Source organism: Vanessa atalanta, chromosome 16, assembly GCF_905147765.1.
Source record: "Vanessa atalanta chromosome 16, ilVanAtal1.2, whole genome shotgun sequence".
In the NCBI taxonomy this organism is placed as follows: Eukaryota; Metazoa; Arthropoda; class Insecta; order Lepidoptera; family Nymphalidae; genus Vanessa; species Vanessa atalanta.
Genome location: NC_061886.1, coordinates 5,981,022 through 5,999,215, shown reverse-complemented (window position 1 = coordinate 5,999,215; position 18,194 = coordinate 5,981,022).

The following is an 18,194-nucleotide window of genomic DNA, read 5'->3' as shown; positions in this document are numbered from 1 at the left end:
CGTTTATTAATTAACGCAGTTTAGCTTAAGATTCTATTTCACGTAAATGATAATAATATATGACCTTCACTTTATATTTTTAATTATTTATTGTCTTTTATATTATTGTCTTATAAATAAGTAACTATATCTTACTATTAGATACTAAGACTAAATAAAATAAAATCTTCTCTTTTGCAGATTTCTGCATTTGATGAGAGAAGATAAAAAAAAAAAAATCTTCTTCGAAGAATAATACTTTTGTATGTCCCTCGGCTATTATTCCATTGGTTGTCAGAAAAATAGCTCACAGCTTTATTGAATCATTAGCGATTAGCTGAAAGTACGTTCACCAGCAATTCCCTTTCCTTCTCTTTACTTTATTTTGACAAACGCAGTGTCACGTGGTCATATTAATAAAATAATAATAACTCCTTAAAATAATAATACTAATATATTGTATGGATAAATATCAAATTATTCTATAACAAATCTACTTGTTAAATTGATTTAGCATATACTGCGAGTTTGGGCTTCCATTCGGTTTGGATGAACTTAGTTTTCGTAAATTAGATTTGTTGCTCCCAAGCTTCCATTGAAAATTACCTAAATTGAAACAGCGCCAGATTTGCTGAGTGCGATTCTGTACATGAGTAACTAAACAACATAAAACTACATCAGCAAAAGTCAAATGCAATTGCTCTTTTATATGTCCATTTAGAATCAATTTTATGTCCCTTTCACCGAGACTGCCGATCCATAAAACGTTGAAATAAAAATAAAACTATAGGAAACCGATTTTCGAATGGTTTTTCTCAAAGCTTCTATGTACATATATACCTGCGCTCGATCGTTATACACGAGCACTTTGTTCGGGACACGACTATTTACTTGTCAACGTCAAAATGGTTCATGCAGAATCGCAGATAGCTGAGTGGCTATAACGTAGTTTCTTAACCAGGTTGAAACTCGGGCGGTACGTTTTCTTGTTGTTACTTTTCATATAAAGTATTTGTAAATTATGTAGTTCAATTGGATGTACAATTGAAACAATTAAAAGCAGATAATAAAAAGTTACAAATATTTATTTAAACAAACTACATCCTAGACGAGAACACAAATAAGCTTATACAGCATAATTTCCGTTTCGTTTTAGAAAAAGATTTTTGGTTAGCTTTAAAAAAATTGCAATAATCCTCAACCGATTGGATTTTTATTAGATAATTAAATTTTCTGCGCAGTTTTATTCCGTTCAATGTTACTGTTCCTCTTCATTGGGTCTTATATATAGTTTGTGTATGTAGTCTTTGTTACATATATTTTTACGGTGAACATTGTAGTTAATAAGCATATACGCACATCATGTAAATTCTACCTCCAAACAAAAAACTAAGTATTTTATGTTCCGGTTCTAAGTAAGAGTAAGCCAGTGTAACTACAGGCATAAGGGACACATCATCTTAGTGTCCAAGGTGGGTGTAGGAATTGTTAATCGTCTATAGACGATGGTGATTATAAGGTGGGTCTGGTTATTATGTATAAAACGTTACTTCGTAAATATATTTTAATATTCAAATATTAAATGAATATTTTATATATACATATTTACAAAAATCAATATCACTGGAAGGTAATTAAAGCCTCAGTATAAAGTTTATATTGCTAGAATATTTTTTGTATAATGTAACCTTACATGAGAAACGTGTCATAGAAGGGCGGCTGCACCCGTCGGGAACACCGTGACGCATCGCGATTTCCACGCATCCATCCCCGCGGACCGGCCTTTGTCACAAAGGAAATTAACTAGTTGCGCTACAACGTGTGTACTGTGCGCACAAAGCGTGCCTTCATATGTTGTACAGAATACCAGGCATGTATTAAATTTTAGCAAGCCTATATGAAAGTTATTAATTGGATCGAACAAAATAAAACTGTGTTTAAATAATTATTAAACTATTTAAAAATAATTGTTATATATTTAATTACGTATAGGTAATTTATGAAAGGAACGTACCCTCTTTATTAATATTAAATAAAATGAAATTCCATAAAAAAAAATTTTTTTAGGCACGTTTCTGCGAACCCTACTTATAATCAACCGTCAGTATGCCAATGAAGGAAGAACTATTGTTACGCTGTTGAATGAAAAGTTCTATTTGAGTAGATGTGAGGATTTTTTGTGTGTTTTAAAGTAATTTTCAGCAGATGTTCCCATCCGATCGATCAGTCATTGGTCAAAATGAGGTTTTTATTTTTTTAAGCCGTGAAATTATTGACTTCTTTTTTTAAATTTCTACTTAAGCATAATACAGATGCTTTTTTCTTATAACATCCGATTATAAGTAGCTTATAAAATTCGTTTATGAAAAGTATTATTTGTTAATTATAATCAACAACGGTATTTTCAGATCTTAAAGTTAATTGTTCAAATGGTATTCATTATTTATACTTTAAATTAAAGTTCAATTTTTATTACTTTATATAAATACTTAAGAATGACTACAAACTGTAGTGGGGCTAATTGAGTTATTTAAAATAACATTAAATTCGTGGGAAAATTGTAAATGGTTTTTTCAATTTATTGTAACATTGTCAACAAAGTTTTTCCCAAATGATTGTTGCGCTCTACGGCGCAATCTGTTCTGCGATTCACGACGATCTCGATACAAAAACTTAATTTCGTATATCCTAGCTAACTAGGGCATATCGATTGAGAAATTGAATTGCTTTATCAAACTGAAGATATATTTTCATAACAATATTCCAACATTAAACTAAATAAACTGAACATTTTTCAATTCAATTGTTTCCTAATATTAGATTAAATCATTCTGCTCGTAGTTAATCAAGATGGATTGACTAAGTACCTAAATCATTTCGAAAATGAGTTTAATAAATTTATGGATCCAAGATGGACGATATTTATATAAATAAATATATGTAATTACAATTGCAACTTTGCCGTGTATATACTGTTACATGGTATAAAGTTTAATATATATTTTTATCAACTACCTATTAGTATAAAATTACACGAGGAATTGAATGCTTACTTAAATACAGCTACGAAGTTGCCAGATGTAAAAAAGTAAACGACCATTAATAATATATCGTCTGTTTTTTTTTTAAATTAAATGATACGTGGTTGGTTGGTGGTTTACGTAATATAATCATATCTACAAGTATTAGGTTGCCATGAAAAAAAAAAAAAAAAATTTAATTCTACTAGTGTTCTCTTACTATAATAGCAATTATATTATAATATTTTACTAGTATTTTATATTCGAAAGTGGTTTAATTAAAATTTCTAATTGTTTCGAAGTAGCGGCTTATTAATAAATGTTTTTTGACGCCTATCCTTAATAAATCGTAATGTTTATGCGTTGGCCAGGTGGTCTGACAAGACGATGTACCTTTTCAAACTTGCCTAAAGTAAGTCGCGAATAGGTGAAACAAATTTCGAAGCGATTTCTCAACGCGTTATGAGGTACTGTTCGCGAAAGCAGCTCTGAGATGGCAACAATACACCGATAAAACTTACAGTCGTATACGACTTTGTATGTGTTTGTGTTTTAAGAATACGTTTTGAATATTCTTTGCATGATTTACACTTTATAAATATTCCAGAAATTGTTGCTTAAAATTTTAGACTTTTAAAGGATGTTAGTGCTTTGTATTGACTACGTGGAATAACGATATAAGTAAGTGTAATGAGATTATTAGCATAATACTAAAAGTATTTAGGTGAAATATTTAATGATTAGCTGACATGGTCCAGAGGTGAGACTGTGAATCTTTAGCAAAGATTGCGGGTTCGAACCCACTCCACCCAAAACAGATTGTTTATGAGCTGAATTTGTGTATTTTAGATTTACTGCGTGCTCGGCAGTATTGGACAAAACATAGTGATGACACATTTGTGTATTGGATGAAAATCTGCCACACGTTTAGCCACCAACCTATGGAATAGCGTGGTGGAGGAAGCTTCAAAATATAAAACGAAAAAACAGGAGGCCTCAGGCCTCAGTAGTGTGGTATTTACAGGCTTTTTCACAATTTTTTATCTTAGTAATAGCTTCGTTATGACCTTTTAAATGCCCTTAACATCAATTAAATAAATTATTTATTTTAAGCTAAAGATATAACTGAGCGTTATAAGTGTAACTCAAAAGTATTTTAGCATAATTTAATGTGCGGAACCAATTTTTTTAACTAAGGAACTCTAGAAAAACATCAGAGAGACCGACGATTGTGTCATATCTTATAATCGGGAAGTAGGATAAGGGGCGATTGTCCTAAACTGTCTTATCGCCTAAATAAATCTTTCGTGAACCAAGATTTTGACGTTTTATTAATTTGACCTGCTATAAATCAATTGATATTAACTATTAGTAACTATTAATGGTACGTTACTCAATGTGGTAAACATATTTGCAATTTTAACGGTAAATTAAATAAGACTAATTTGAATATGGAATATTGTATAAATAATTAAACTATGAAATTCATGTATACGGACCGAGAGTAATAAATTTTTTTTTAAACTTTTTAATATTACTAGCGCAAATTGAAAAGTAAAAGTGTTTTAATATCTCTATTTCATTATAGACACTATAAAATAAATAGCCTTTAGTTTTAAAAAGCTCAAAGAATTGTTTTTAATTAAGTACTTCATATAGCTCGTTGAAAACCTTTTGATCTCGAATTAATGAAATCCTAAATAAATAATAAATGTATTTTTGACATTTAATATAACATTAGAGACACATCAATATCTAGGTATAATATATATATGTTCTTTGTATGCAATCACGTGTAGACTACTGAACGTATCGGTATGAGACAACGACTGTTATTGATAATATTTTTTTTGAATTCTGTTTTACTTGATATATAGGTAAGTAAGACGGAGGACAGTTGAAGACAATATCCACTGTCAAAAGGAATTGTGACGAATGATTAAAAAGTCAAAGAGTTAGGTGACTTGCATATTCGCTATTCGTATAACAAGAGACACTAGGGTTAACACATTTAATGACGGTCGCCTATTACGAGTTGTTAGCGAACGTAACAACGAACCGACTTCTAATCGCATTTGACGCGCTGCGTTTTCGTTATGATATCGATTTGTGAGAATAAATATGTTACATATGACAGATACGGGATAAATTGTAAACACTTTATGTATGAGGGCTCATGTGTAACGTAATAAGGAATTACAAATAAGCATAGTTCGATAAATTTATTATAGTATTATAAAATAACTGTTATATATGTAACTTGTAATGTCGAAGACATTATAATTATTAAAATGAATGTAACCAAAAACACCTATTAACCAGTCGTCTTTTGTTTTCATAGTCTACAATAGGTGACTGGTATAACGAACAGATTTTTCTCTCTTACAATAAAAGAATATATAAGATGACGTCATATTCTTTTAATGATAAATATAAGATTCTTAAAACTCGTAGTTTAATACGTTCCTACGAACTATAACATAGTATTATAGAAAGGCGAGCACAAGATCACATGATAGTAAATGTCTTTTTTGTTATATTTGTGTGCTTTTAATATAACTTATCTTTAATTTATATTTGTTTATTAAGGTGTGCCTGCATATGTTTATTACCAGGCAGCATCACAGTTTAAAAAGATAGTAAGTGGTCATCTTCACCTAACTATAGTATGCAAAATAATGTAACACGGTGGCAAGTACACCACTTCGTACACCGTCAATGTGCAGCCAACTGCCAATTCAAGATATATCATATTTATATATACCTTGTACCTGTTATTATATTCAATTATAATTTAAAACAGTGTAATCTATAATATTGATGTTTCGCGGTAGAATAAATGATGAGTGAATGGTTCAGACGGTTGTGAATTTTACCGATAAAAACAATGAATAAGAATAAATATGGAATTTCTGGTATTAGGTAACGTACCACTCTTTAAAAATACTTACTGAATTATAATATATTGTATCATTGACGATTTTGCAGCTAAAATTGTACTTAAGTTATAGTCTATACCAATGCAAGAAAGAATAAAGACGAACACAGTTTAAATTCACGTATTTCACGCGGTTTGCTTATAGCCCAGCTATATTTTACACTACTCACTGTTCGTGATGAATAATTTAATTACTTTAATTTTCTTACAAAGTTCCGATAACAGCTGCGTCTACGTTGAAAATGTAGACGTAAATCCATATAGGTATATCACCAATATATTGCGTCAACTCGATTTTAAGTGAAGTGAATCTTTTCATTCAATTTGACTGTAATGTATTTATATATTATGTTTATCTCTGCTATGTACACACTACCTATTTTTACCTCTGTTTCTTTCTTCTACTTTAAAGTTGCCTGGAAGAGATCGCTGTTTTAGCGATAAGGTCGCCTCTTGTGCATCTTGAATGTGACTTATGTATGTGTTTATTGGTGTACAATAAAGAGTATTTTTAATAGGATTTGATTTGATTCTTTCCTCTGTAGTTTGAAAAGGCTATATAAGCTTAAATAGCTTATATAGCCTTTTCAAACTACAGAGAAATTATTATTATAATAACTGGGCTAAATGTAACTTATGCGATAAAAATACGTATTTTATGTACGAACCGTTATTGAAATATCAAGAGTATGAGCTATTTTAAAGGCATGCTAGAATAGATTTTAATACTAAGCTCAAGAATTTAAATACATAATAGCAGCGGCGGGTATTTATCTTATCATCTTTTAAATCTTTCATCTTTTATTTAAAAATATTACAAAAGCCTTCCGTATCAATTTTCCATTTTCTCCGATACTCCTCGGTTTCTCCGTCAAAATGATTAATTGCTTTCGCTTAGTCGGATATTAATTTTGCCAATACGTTTTTATTGATTATCTTTCTAATGTTTTTAATTTATTTATAATTAAAGTATACTGGGAATAAAATTTACAAACGAATAATCAATAATAGCCTTAATCCTTCATTACCATCCATATAAAGAAACTAATTAATTAACCCCGAGCTGAACGGAGCTATATTTCACGAGCTGACAAATGCATGCGTTCCATCACACCGGATAAAATATTATTAAAACAAACAAATGGACAAAAAAGATATCTTTTCGAATGAGCCGAAATCAATGTGCGAGCTCCGGTACATTGCTGTATACGCTAGAAATAACAAGCGTCACAAACGCTCCGCAGCTGTTAAAAGAAATTAAATTTTAATTTAATGAAAATAGAGTTTTTATTAGGTTGTCCTTATTTAAGACAATAAGTACTTGGAGTCGATCAATTTCGTAGCAGTAATTTAATGTAACAGTTAATATGACAGCAGGCATGAGCATGCCAGCGGGTCGTCTGTATATTATATTTATGCACTCACACCTGGAGGTCTACCGCTCAAAGGTATTTTATTTTGAGTTGCTGCTCGATGTTATAGTTAGTATTTATGTTGATACCGATAAATACGGGCTATTAATTACTGATTGTGTTACACTTCTGTTAATTCCGCGTGATTAATTGTTAGTTTCTTCGAGTTTTGTTCAACTGTTGCTTAGTGAAAGTTTTGTTGTTATTTTTTTGACTGCTACTAATATACGCCATCTGTTTTTATTATTCGTATATCGTTTAAAATGTATGAAAATTAATTTGATAATGCGTTAATGCCCTTAACCATTTTGTTAGGAGTTAATTAATTGTTTAGACTAAATATTATTTTATTATGTATTAAATAATTATCTTAGAATGTATTCTTAATTTATTATAATTAGTTTTAATTTTATTTATATATAACATTTAATCAAGACATTTGGTACTCTAATTTTAATCGTGATCTTAACTTTTATTTTGCTTGACATTAAACAAGCTTAAAAATAACAGTATGAACATGTGTACTTGGATCTTAAAAGCAGTTTCAAATCTGGTTAGGAACCACTGAGTTTACACGTGCTAAATTTATATGTGACTTTCACCTGGTATCAATACATTTTTGACAGTAATAGGGACATAAGAATCCAAGCAATAGATTTGGCGCGTTTTTGCGGGCTACTGACGGAGAACGAAAGTCGACCTTTGGCCTCCAGTTCTCACTGGTCTAAATTTTACAGGCTTTCTCTGTATTATTTTTCATAGCAACTGAGCTTGAAATACAACGTACCCATTACGAAAACTGTAAACATCATCTATTACATTAAAATTAGTCCAAATCTAGCGACTTTTTTGGTATTTATGAATAGGAAACAATTCACCTGGATAATGTGATAAATCACACATCATAAATATCACAAAATATCAAAGTTGAGATTAAATTAAGAGTGGCGCTACATAAGTGTGAAAGTATGTAATTCCTAAACTAAATATATGTATACAATGTTCAAAGTACAGTAGTAGTGTCTACATTTTTAACAAAAATACTTTATTTGCTGCTTATGAGTATGTCTGTTTTCTTGTCTGACCGGAACTCAAACGTTAATGGACTGATTCTGATGCAATTTTCACCAATGAAAGGAGTGACTCATGAGGATGGTGTAAGCTCTTACATAATTCATTATGGTTTTGTGTTAATTGCTCGAAATATGACGATGATTGACCTATGTCAAATGTTGACCATTCAATATATCGACAAAAATCTAGCGGACTAGAAACGTCAGTGGTGTGTGCCGCGTAAACAAATAGAAATAGTATGTACTATGCTATAAGAGTTTTTATAAATACATATTCTAACTGAGCAAAGCCTGGATATAAAGTTAGTAAAACTATAGAAAAAAATGTATTTTTTAAACAAAACATCAAAACAATTGAAACAATAACTGTAATGTTTATATTTAATACTTCTGGATGGGGTAATGTTGCACGACAAAGCATTATGTTTCGATGAGGAAACCGGGATAAAAAATGATGTTGAAATAAAAAATTACATAAAATGGTACAGTGCTGATCTGTCATCTGACCTCAGCGAAACGCTTGCCCAATTGGTTATTCACAGACGAAATTAAACGCGGGATCAAATGTTAAAACCCATTGAAATCGTGACGATGAAATTTCTGTTTTCCCTTCTATTTCAACTGTAAACTTTCTTTCGGTGCTTTATGAGAATAAACCATATTTGTTGCTATATATACTGCAATGAGCGATAATTTCTAATGTGATTTCCTATAACGATAAAGATCTATATTAAAAAATAATCCTTATTAATCTTACTTTCCGACGGAAGCTGTACTAGTGTAGTCCCAATTAAGGGGGTTTAACAGTATGAATTGAAAGAACAAATGTAAGTAAACCAGTGTAACAAAGAACCCACGAAAATATTTATATAACATTTATTTAATTTGTAGATTGTATTAAGATATCTCAGCAAAATTTTGCTGAATCTTGTGATGAAATGTTATTTAAGTATACGACTGTTAACAACATCCTAATACATCTGCTGCTGTGTATCTATTAATTACTTAAACGATGATCATAATCTATAATTCTGTAGTAAAATTATAACTGCGAAAGTTAAACTTTCATGGTCAAACCACTGGATTTGATGAAATTTGGAATAAGGCAAACTTGGACCCCAAGAAAGGACATAGGCTATTTTTTATGCCTGACGACAGAACCCTAAAACAAGAGCGAAGCCGAAAGCGACAACTAGTATTACATATGCGAAAGTGTTTTTGTTTATTTGTTACGCTTTTACATCTTCACTACAGTATGTACACTACGTCAGAGGTATAGAAAAGAACATCTAACATCATCATCAGGGTATAATATCTTCCCTTCTTAATCCTCCAGGACGGTTAAAGCCACGGGCGAAATCAAGGTTATTGTTTATGATTCTTAGTACGAACAGTATTAAAGGAAATATATTTATTTTACGCCTAATAGAAAGAGCAGATAACAAGTACACCTGCGTACAAATAGTATGGTATTATGGTAATAGGTCATAGACAAACTTTTTTTTTTTAGTGTGTAATATGACCATACATTTTTGGGTTCCTTACTTTCACATGAAAAAGAATACCTTGACTTTTAATTCGAATATTCAATCATATGTAATTTTTTATAAGCTCTTTGGATGTCATGTTAAAAAAAACTAAACGTATAAACTAAACGTAAAAACCGGCTCGGCAGAAACGCCGATTTTACCGAGAAAAACCGGCGAGGTATTCACTAGTTAGTATTTCCAACAATTCACATAAGATATTTTATCATAAAATAAAATTAAAATATTGCATTTTTCATAGATTGACTTCTTATAATTTATTTTATTAATTCTCTACAGAACTCTCTGTTTTTGACGTCATTTCCATAGCGAAATTAATCTTGCAAGCTTCGAATATGTGTATAAAAGTTGACTTACCCATATGACTATGTAATATGTAGGTCACGTACATGCATAACGAAGGTGTTTCATATGAATAAATACATTTTACCTTACACCCACATCAATCGTGTTTTATAAAGATACTTACTGATAAATTTCAATTATGTATTTCAGTGAAATATTTTCGGTGTGAACTTCATCTTAGTTCTGCGAGGTGCCGATATTAATAATTCTACGAAGCAAATTATTTTCTTTCCTTAATTGGAACCATTATAACGGTTAGATAAGAAGATCTATTTTTAACTTTATTTCCTCATTGCCTAATAAGAAGAAAAAATTAAATATTATATAATGGTACTAGATTCAGGTCAAGGTTTTTTAGCATGAAATTAATGCTGCTTCTACACTTATTATAAGTGCTGTAATCTATACCGTCTCCTGTTTACTTAAGCGAAGTGTATGTCAGGTACGATCGGTTATTTTATTTGAATCTAGAAACACTTCTTGCAAAAACCCTTTTTAAGGTTCCGTAGCCAAAAGGCAAAAAACGGAACCCTTATAGATTCGTCATGTATGTCTGTCTGTCCGTCCGTATTCTGTAAACCGCATTAAGATTTTCACAAAAAAATAGAAAAAAAAAACAGTAAATTTTGGTGGTTCACCATCATACCTAGGACTGAAATTAAAAAAATATATATATATCAAGCCCATACGTGTGGGGTAGCTATGGATAGGTCTTCTAAAATGATATTGTGGTTTCTAATATCATTTTTTTTAATTTAATAGTTGAGCGAGAGACACTTCCAAAGTGGTAAAATGTGTGTCCCCCTCCCTGTAGCTTCTAAAATAAGAGAATGACAAAAATATATATGATGTACATTATCATGCAAACTTCCACCGAAAATTGATTTGAACGAGATGTAGCAAGTATTTTTTTAATACGTCATAAATCGTAAACCGCAATTTACCCAATTAAATTAATATATATTTATTATACATGCAAAAGATATAATGGATATAAGATGTAAATCGCTGTTGATTTTCGCATCCTTAGTTTGTGTTCATAATTTATCTCGTGCTAGACGGTGAAGGAAAACGTGAGGAGACCTGCACGTGCCGGTTGAAAATCTGGCACATGTGTATTCACATTAAACTAAGCTCAAAATTACGAAGGACTTCCTCTCTTAGGTACCAATAGGACTGCTTGCAAAGCAGAGAAAGGAACCTTAGCAAACATTGGAGCTTAATTACGAAACAGTAAAAATTTTATTATTCAGATATGGGGATATACAACCTTTTCGAATAAAACATGTGACTAAGTTCAATTTATCTTGAAAGTTTAATATGTTCTAATTTTAGGAATAGCCCGTGGCGTATTTCGTGGAACGTCAGCGTTTCGTATACGAAGCTTCGAACAAAACGTACAAAAGTTAGCATTAAACGTGTCCGTTTGTGAGTAAACACGTGTAATTTGAGATGAAATGTGAACCGATTGATGTCTTTGTTCGACTTCGGAAACATTTTATGCTCGGTCAAGAGCCTGTTGACTAAACCTTGATGTTGCATTGTTCTGATAAGGAATTTATATTTCGAGTGACGTTAACTTTAGAGGAGCATAAATTTACTGTATGTGTTCTTTTATAAAAAATACTTCTAACTCAATTTTACTGTAAACCTTTTTATATGGTATTGGTTAATAATATTTTATTATAGTCTTAAGCTATTTTCAACGTCTTATTGTAATTGGTCCGATTTTTTTCCTAATTTCATAAACTGTTTTACGATCTCTATGTGTGTTTGTGAAGGTATGATTGATGTGTGTGTGTGTATATACGTATATATACATATACAAATGTTTGTACATATTTATTTGGTTCTAACTTGCTTATTATCGTGTCCAAAAAAATATTATTCACAAACATAGATCAAGTGACGACATCTATCGGACAACACGACAAGTCTTCCGAGCGCGTTCATTAGCTGGTCTTACATGAACGCATGCCTACGGGCCTTAAAATTTTTTTTTTGCATATTGACTGAAGACTAACTGACTGAAGTACAATTTGACTATATATATTATTTAACTTATGATTAACGATAAAAAAAAATGAGATGGCCTAATGCTTGCAGTCATGTCTGACTATATCACTGAACGAATTTTATAAATTTGTTTTATATTGTCGCAATAAACGATATTTCATTCCATATAAGAACAATAAAAAACATGTTTTTTTTGCAATTTATTTCAATATATAATATTTGAATTAAAAGCTCAAAGAATATAAAACAATAAAATGCATATGTATTTTAAAATATGACAATAATTGATAATTCTCTTTTTAATTTTTTCTTTAAATAGAAGATGTTTGAAGTCTGGATTTTCTCGTAATAAAATATGTAAGAGGAGCTTAGGATAAAAGCGAGCGTCCATAATCCAGTTTTGACATTGCAAACATGTATAAATTATTCCCGAAAATTCATTTTACGTACATTAGGCAATATTTAGGTATTTAAATAAAGTTCGATAAGAATTATGGAAATGTAATTTTAAATCTAATCTTTTAAAACGTTTGTCGACAGAGAGGATAAAATTATATTTATAGAAGTTTACAAGTTTTAATTCGGGCACGAATCAAATAATACTGTTTGCAAGTACTATACTTTTTATGGTTCATTTCTTACACTATTTATATTTATAGATAGAGTGTTGCAATATAAGAACTAAAACAAACGAGCAGCGCTTGACTCTTACCAAACGTCATTAGTAACTTGATTAGTATGGGTGTACATACTTGTAGCAGTTATTGTTATAGCAACAGTCTGCCACTAGTTTGTTCGAAACGTTCTCAGCTCTGACAGTATATCTAGACATATAAATATTTAAGGGTTCTGTACATTATAATAATAGGAAAATTAATAGATATTTATACGCATAACAAAATGTCTCTTAAATTACTCGTAGGATTAACTTATTACAATCTACAATCTAGTTCGCTGAACTTGAAGTTCATAACTTTAAGTTTAATGTAATCTTATAAAATGACTAGTTAAAAGTTTTTGTGAAAGCATACTTGAGAATACTAAAAGCTCAGAAGCATTTAAGTAACCGTACTATATAAAATACTTATAGAAATCTGTTTTTGAATAAAATATTCTCAATTTTTCTTTTAACTTCCAACAGTAAGTAGAATGAAAAGATTGAGTCAATGAGTCATATCAATGAAGCCTTGAAAAATGACTGGTTTTCTCTAAATATGACCTTATTTTACGATCCTAATCTTATGGGATCCAATCAATAATGTTCCCACAGGACTTAATAAGGTGCCAAAACAAGTCCTATGGACGCGTGAAGATCATCAATTCCTGGGCAATTAACTCAATTAATACCTAGACAAGCGTCAATAGGATCAATAGACGACCCGCCTTCGGTCGGCTATAAAGAAATCAATCTGCCGATTAGGTATTTCAAATCAATAAAATCTGAAAAGGTGATTATTATCGGATTGTTATAACGACGTAGAATGAATGGAAGAGTCCTACGGTGGATTTTTATTTAATATATATTAGAGGGTGTTGTTATACATTTAATATTGTAATTATTGTTTATGTGTTATTTTTACGTTTGCCGCTTTTTGGGTTTGTTTAGCTATAAGGTTATTTTTGGTGAACAATGTGTAAAGAAATACATTATATATATATATATATATATATATATACATATATATAGCAGGAGAAGCTAACAAAATTCCTTTGGGAGGTTTAATTTACTCAAAAAAATTTTTTATTCTATTGCCATCACAATTTAATAATAGATTAAATTTTACACTAGCTACATACAAAATATTTATTATGTTAGTAAGTTAAAGCAGCTTTGTTTGTAAAGTGTCGTAAATTATTGGATCTACATTTAATAATATACATAAAATTATAAACCTTAAGTTTAATTGATAATATGTTTTTTGCAGATCTCACATTGATTTTTGATATATATATAAAAATGTCCACATTAGATTCTTACACTCAACATCAAAGCCACATCTAGTTGATGATTATTATCATTGATGGTTTTTTTGGTTCTCATGGGAGTGTATCACGAGGCGGCTCGTGTGATACAGCAGTGGGGGGCGGCGCTTTTGATGCTGGCCACAGGTGTGATGCGAACGCGATGTGCACGATTACGGTTATACCGAACTATTAATCTGTAGTTAACTTACGTTAAGTTACTTAACCTTTGTTTGTAGCTAAATTATCTTCACCCAATTTGTGTACGTAATAAATGAGCCTCTGCATACTCATATATTACAACCTATGATTATTTTAATATTAGTGTGTTATTAGATTCAATGATTTGTATGACTCAATCCAAGAAAATTACTTTAACTTGAACAATTGATATAAGAATCTCAAAGTACAATATAACAGTATAACTGAGCTATTTGTTTTAAAATATTATTATTTTTTACGAATTTCGGCTCCTTATTTGTATAATACTTATTGCACTGATACTTTATTTTTCTTTAAGACGAAAAATTATGACATTTATCTAATAACTAAAATAAAAATCCTTGTCTCGTCCATAATTCAATTTCTTTTAAAATAAAAGAATATGTTATATTTTTTATCTTTGAAATATATTTATTGCGTTGTTGAAATAAACTTAAAGTCTATTAAACTAATTCGGTGTAACTGACCTCCTTGAGTTCACGAGGTCAGTTAATTATAATACTGAGCGTTATCCTGTTGCTATATCCCTATAAACTTATCGTTAACATATTGACAGATATCAACTTTGAAATTGATACAAATAATAATTAATTAACTAATTGATTTAAATAATGTAAAGTTAAAGTTTATAATTATTTTTAATGTTACATAATTTCCTTTATATTTCTTTATTTATCTTAATTTATAATATAGATCATGGATATTAGAAATCATTTTAAATACGAATTAAATGTAACTAGTCTAAATTCGCATGCTGTGTGCCTAACACCTCCGGTTATTTTGTTTTAGTCAAGTATTATATTATATTTATTTGAACATTATTAAACTTATAAGCAAAATTTATGGGTATAAAAGTATATTGTGTATGTGTGTGTATGCATGTGTGGGGTATCGTTGGAATCCTAGAATCTAGAATCTTCATCCCGATTGACCTTGGCTTTAAATTAATTTATTCATTTATTAGTTCGGTATCACTGTTTGTTCCGCCAGGGTATAAAAATCTATCTACCATTTTAAGTTTTGTCCAGTACCTGTACAAATGAGACAGACAGATTTATTTTTAGTTGTAGTATTTTTTTGTATTGTGGTTTTATAATGCATACATACAGTAAAAAGTATTTGTATAATAATATAATATTTATGTAATATATAATAATTTTTAGCTTTGATTTTAACTCAATCAAGAAATGGAAAGGGAAAATGAAAAGGTTATAAACTAGATTCCAAATAATTTCATTAAGCGATTTATATGTTTTTGCAGTTGCAATTAATGTATGTGGCTTAAACGAGTTCTTGAGTGGTTCTTTTAGTAGCATCGTTCTAGTTAAGAAAATATCTGTCTGCGAAGCTCGTTAGAATTTGACAGCTATGATTGGTTCAGGCGCGAGAATTATTGACTATTCTAATCCTGTTTTTTGTGCACTATAGAATACGCGATTATATTCTTTATAATAGTTAATTTGAGATATAAACGACTCGAAATTGTTATGGTCATATAGCACGAAAGCGGGATATGAAGATTTGACGGTTTCCCGTTCATTTTACGAGTGTTCGTAATGTGCGGTCGACACGATTAAATTCTTTAAGTGAGTTTGATTGTGGACTACAAAAGTTCCGATCTATTACAAAATTTTGGGTAATATTTTTTTGTATTGTAAATCAATTCTGAAGTAAACTTTTTCGAAGTCTTCTATTTGTACAAAAAACGTAAAGTTATCGTTTTATATATGACGGCACCTAAAATTTTAGTATGAACATTTTAACATGACTAACTGAAATACAATGCACAATCTAAACAGGTGGGTCTAACAGGATAACATTTTGCATAGGAGTTTCTTATTAAACGAAGTAAGGAGCACTGAGAAATGATTTTTCATAATTCATCACCTAAGGTTGTTCAATAGTGGATGAAATTTGTTTGTTAATTCATCTTATTTAGTTTTAGAAATACGAAAGCTTCTATTATTAAATAAAACATAGTTCGCATGGAAGTAATTTTTAAAGTTACAAATATGGAATATAGTATTAAGGCATTGTGTGAGTAAAAGATAGTTGTAACATCGTTTTTCTAAGTTAATTCTCTGAGGCAGTCAAATAGAGAACAAAATGAAAATTGGACATTTTGCTTCTACTTATGAATAAAAACAGCACAAAAACATTTTGAAAATTCATCATAAGCGAATTGGGCAAGCACGTACGTGCGAATTTTTTAAATTAACAATATGGAAATTAATTTATAGACAACGCAATCATAAAACTTAATACTGCAGGATACCTCTATACTCTAATACTTAACATTCTGGATTTCTGGGTAATGTTTCTGATGGCATATCCCATACACTGCTAGTAGTGATATAAATTTCTATAAAGAAGCACGCCTAGAACGAAACAATATTTTATGTATTAGAACAAAAGTTCTTAATCTCTTATAGTGCTCCCTACGATTCGTCGGCTACGTAATATTTATAAGTACATATTCATTTCTGGATTGGTTTCGGAAATCTAGAAGCCTTTTAATAATACATTTGTTTTCACACAAACATTGATTTTGAGTAAATTTTATTATCGACAAGTATTTACCATAAATTTGGTTCAAGGTTACATACCTACCACTGGATATTATTTGTAATAATACCGTGTGCTTTACCTAGTTAGGACATTCAACTACCAATATATTTTGCAAATTATACTTTTTCTACATTTAAATTAAGTCATGAATATAATTATTGTCAATTTTTCTTTTTTTTTGTATTAAACCTGCAAAATGAGCAAAATGCAAAATGGTAATGAGTTCCAAGCCATAAAAATCAATAGGATTATCTTCAGTAGCAGGACATATTTACAGGCTAGTATATATTTACACGGGTAATATAAAGTTCTATATGGATCTTAGATTGACGAATAAAGAATAAATGAAAAATTCCTGTTTTTTTTTCCGGTTAGGAAAATTTAAATTACAGGCTTATAATGTTTATGAGAATGTACTAAATTACTATATAAATTACTATTATTATATACATATAATCCTTCCTCTTGAACCACTCGGATTATTGACGAAAATCGGACTAAAATCCGTTGCTTAGTTTAAAAGATCTAAAAGTACAGTTGGAGGAAAGCGACTTTGTTTTATACTATGTGGAGGTTATATCATAATCTCTATTAAGAGCGGAATAATATTCGTGTGACGAAATAAGTTAAAATTTATATAAATTTTGATAACAATAAAATTTTATATGCGATATCATTTTATAATAACTTAATCAGTAACCTTTCTGACACACCTTAATGATATTATTTTGTACGTTAGGTAAGTTAGCGATACCGTTTAATTTTCGTAATTTAATAGTCGTTCGAATTTTATCAAAGGTTACGATTTAATGTCTATTATTATAGTCGGCATTAATAAAAGCAATGCAAGATAATATTGTAAATGCAATTGTTTTTGGTTAAATTATTGTTTGGAATACAGATGTCGACTAACTTATATGAAGAAGTCATCTGTGCAAATAGACATGCGTATTATGGTATTATAGGATATCATATACTATATTTTATTTTTAATATAATCTACGTACATTTATTTCTTTATTGATTGGGAGCCGTAACACTACCACTGGAAACCAGTGTTAAGCGTCGCACAGCTTATTCATACTGGGTGGTTTCATCATTCATAAATTCCA